Below are 3,866 nucleotides of genomic sequence, written 5' to 3'. Positions count from 1 at the left end.
ACTGTAGAATTCTATACTTTTGTTATATTACAAAAAAAAATTAAAATGCTTGAAAAACTAATAAGTAAATAGGTTTAATTTCAGGGTGCTGGTCTTGATATTTTGTATACTCACCTTCTTATCGTTCATTTTTGGAGGAAAATGAAGACCTGCTCTATGTATGATTAAAAACAATACTGTGAAATTGATGATGTAGTCAGCACCCGGAAACGACAATGCGCACGCTAAAAAAAAAGGTCATCGTTTCTGGTTAGTCGCCGGAAAAGGTCAGTCGACGATACATACCTTTTAACATCGTCATCCTTCCGTGTAAAATTGTTTCTACTTACTAATAGTTTTGCCATAACAATTGTAATATATCGTCATTAAAGTATGACTTCTCAATAACTCTTCGTCCTTAAGAGTTGTAAAGTACGAAGTAAATGTGGTACAAATGTATAGATAAAAACTAGTAAATAAAATAAATTGAGCACGGAACAAACACAGTACAAATTGGCTTCTTTATGTTAATACCTTTGATTTATAACTATGAATTATACAACTCAAAGGCATTTAGCAATAACTTCAATCCCTCAAAAAATATGCATTGCATAAGTTCAGAAATACAGTGACATCAAAGCATAAATAAAAACATCAATTCTGCAGAAACACATGTGCAGTTTAAAAACCTGCATCAGAACAGACATATCTTACGTGATCTGTAATGAGTAGCAGTGCTGTATACTTGTTGATTACAACGCCGGTACGTGTACCTTATGAATATCTGTGAATCAAGGAATGTACATCTACCATAATTTCAAACTGAGCTTTGACCTCACTGAAGGGAGTGGTTTCGCAATGACACACCTACTTCCGGCAATGAGGTAGTAAGCATGTATATAATAAACGATTTTGTGAGTTGTATAGTATGCGACGTCCACTGCTATCCACGGTGCCACTAAGATCGTAGTCAAAATGGTAAGAATAATTATGTATGTTGTCTCTGTAACAATACAATCCACGTATTGTGGAACAATGTAGTGAGGATAATGCTGATGGGAAGGCAAACAATAAAGAATTTAGATTGAAATTATCTTTTCTGTTTATAGATACTGAAATTTTATCACAGATATCTTGACAGATGCATAGTAATTAATATGTGTTTTTGAATACTTGTATTTTAATCTATCTTAATTTTTCATTCATAAATAAATATCGGTATTTCATTATTCCACCAGGTATTACTGTCCCTTATCATCGTCTGCTGTGTTCTATTCAACGCCTTGGCTTTTGAAGGCCCTCATAACTACCCCCGTCGAAGGAATAATGAAAGAAGTATCACCGAAGGTGAATTTATTGATGCTTCGGCTGCTGCTAAAGATACCGACAATGGAGACATTCAAGCCAGGGATAGAAGATCAACCATCGTGAGTCAAGTTTCTTCTCAGCTCAAATTTATCATTTTAGATTATTAGCCTACCTGTTTGAATTTACTTCCCTTACGCCAGAAAGAGGGTGTTATTCATTTCTGTCCTGAGCTTCACATAAACAATATCAGCAAACAAAGTATGTTAAAGTTTACGGTACCAAATTCTTTAGTATGTTGATATTTAACTGTTGTATCATATCTATGATAAAACAAGGTTTAATTTCTTTTATGTCATTGAGAATACATTTTAAATGTACATTTCGTCAAATAATGGGTTGGGAAAGGGAGTTTTACCACTCTGATTCCACGCATAGGGACCCTGAATACGACATCAAAATATGCTATAGTTACTCATTCACAGGATCGTCGTAGTCCTTATGAATCAGGTCTTTCTACGGAATTCCCATGGGTACGACTTCTGGTCCATTGTTGACTGACGTGTTTTATTGCTATGAGACATAATTGATTGAAAAACTTCTACATGAGAAGTAATAATCTTTTAATTTGGCTTTCCTTTCGACATTTACAAATATCAACGATTTATTTATTAACAATAATTATTTTCATATATATCAAAATTCGTAATATTCCTGTGAACTCGAAATAAACGCCACCACAGAGTCCTGCACATCTGGTTCGTATTTAAAGAATTCATTGAAAATAGATCTCAACCTCAAATTAACAACTCAATATATCGTTGAACGCCGTCGGCAGATTATGTACACAATCGTTGTTTGTTTTATGTATCAACATTGTGGTGGCTTACGAAGATGAATGGTTTTTTTAATTTGTATATCAGGATATATATGACTTATAAATAGCAAGATGTTTGTTTTCTGTTATCATGAATTAGAAAGATGCATTTGTTCATTACTTTATATGTTAATATTTGTATAATCCGAGAAATAGTAAGGAAACACTATAAATATCAGCTTGATAATGGTGTCTAGATTATTCACAAAATTATCTAAAGTTTCCTTAATATACAGGAATATCACGAAGAAGGAGGAAGAGGAAAATAGATATACACGTGGACACGCATTGCGGATCTGACGAATTGCAGCAAAAATGAACAATTTGCATGTTTAATGTTTGCTACAGTTAGATTAAATTTTAATCTTTATTATGGTCAATTTGTAATTTGATAGCAATACCGGTATAGACGTGGTCAACACATGTCAAATCTGTGTGTTACATAGTAATGAAGAAGAACAGAAAGTTTTGGAAAAAAAATATTAGCGACTTTTTTATTAATTCTTATTAACCCTATTCAACATTATAGTGTATATTAAAACTCCCAGCACCCGGGCATTACGATGAATAAACAACTGTGTTTACATTGTGCACCTATGCATTATTCATGGTGGTTTACATTTCGTTTGGTAAACGGTACCACACGCACGGAACTTTGGATTTGCTATTATTACAATGACGCATATTGTTCCTAATCTAAAGTCTGGCTCATTTTCGCAACCAATTATCGAGTCATCAGAATTACAAGATAGTTAGGGGAAACCTTTTTCTTTTTCAACCACTTTATGACAGTGTAACGATTTCCGAAAAAAAAAAAAGACCCACGTGAAAATGAACATTTTAACTGATCACGCGGCTGCTATCCGTCGCTACCTTAAAATCACGAGGGAAATTGATTTCACATTCCTGGCGCTATTGAATGAGAAATTTCTCCAATCTCTCAAAAAAATATCACTTTTCTCCAAGTGTAAAGATAATCAAAAGTTCGATGGTGTGACTTACAACTGAAATTAGGTGCCTAGGAGGAGTAACTTCCCCAGGTCGACTGGTCACACCCACCTTGAGATCTATATCTTGAACAGGTAAACGGAGCTATCGTTATACCGACCATACAATTTACGAAATGCTGACTTTAAATGAGACTGTTAAAAACCCTGCGTCATCGTTCATATATCTGCCTTTTTCCAACATGTGTGTCGAAAGTTTTCCCTCATCGCAAAGTCATATGAGGCAATACGTTTACTAGATGGTCAAAAAGTTGTAAATATATTTTAATGGGTGGATTGATAAATTTTATATCTGTGTATAGTTTAATGAGGCCTTCAGAGCTTTGATCTATAGGTAAGCTTTTGCCTCCCCGAATGAACCATAGGAAGATAGTATTACACATAGATATAGATATTTGTTAACACATACAAGATATGTAATATGAAACATGACTTTTTCTTTAATTTGATGACCGGTTTTATAAAAAGAAACCGTTATTCGCTTTCCATGCATTATTCCTGGCTGGTTCAAACTGATATGGCGGTATCATGAAATCAGGAAGTTTGTCCGAAACAAAGATTTGTACATGTTCATTAAGAGATGAGATGTTTTGTTAAACAAAACGGTGCATAGTTACACCATTCTCATTGCTTTATTTACATTCATGGGCCTTTGTGATGTCACAAGCACTCACAATCAAGAACGATAAGCGGGTTAC

General features: G+C 34.1%; 1 long non-coding RNA gene across 1 annotated transcript; it reads left to right on the top strand.

Moving 5' to 3' along the window:
- Positions 1–846: 846 nt before the first annotated feature.
- LOC125665680 (uncharacterized) lies at positions 847–2,529 on the top strand. Its single transcript, XR_007366324.2, has 3 exons — positions 847–957; positions 1,218–1,406; positions 2,398–2,529. It is a non-coding gene; the product is annotated as an uncharacterized LOC125665680 (long non-coding RNA).
- The last annotated feature ends 1,337 nt before the right edge of the window (positions 2,530–3,866 follow it).

Source organism: Ostrea edulis, chromosome 10 (genome assembly GCF_947568905.1).
Source record: "Ostrea edulis chromosome 10, xbOstEdul1.1, whole genome shotgun sequence".
NCBI lineage: Eukaryota > Metazoa > Mollusca > Bivalvia > Ostreida > Ostreidae > Ostrea > Ostrea edulis.
The sequence above is the reverse complement of the archived record's forward strand: the minus strand, read 5'-3'. Positions and strand labels throughout refer to the sequence as shown.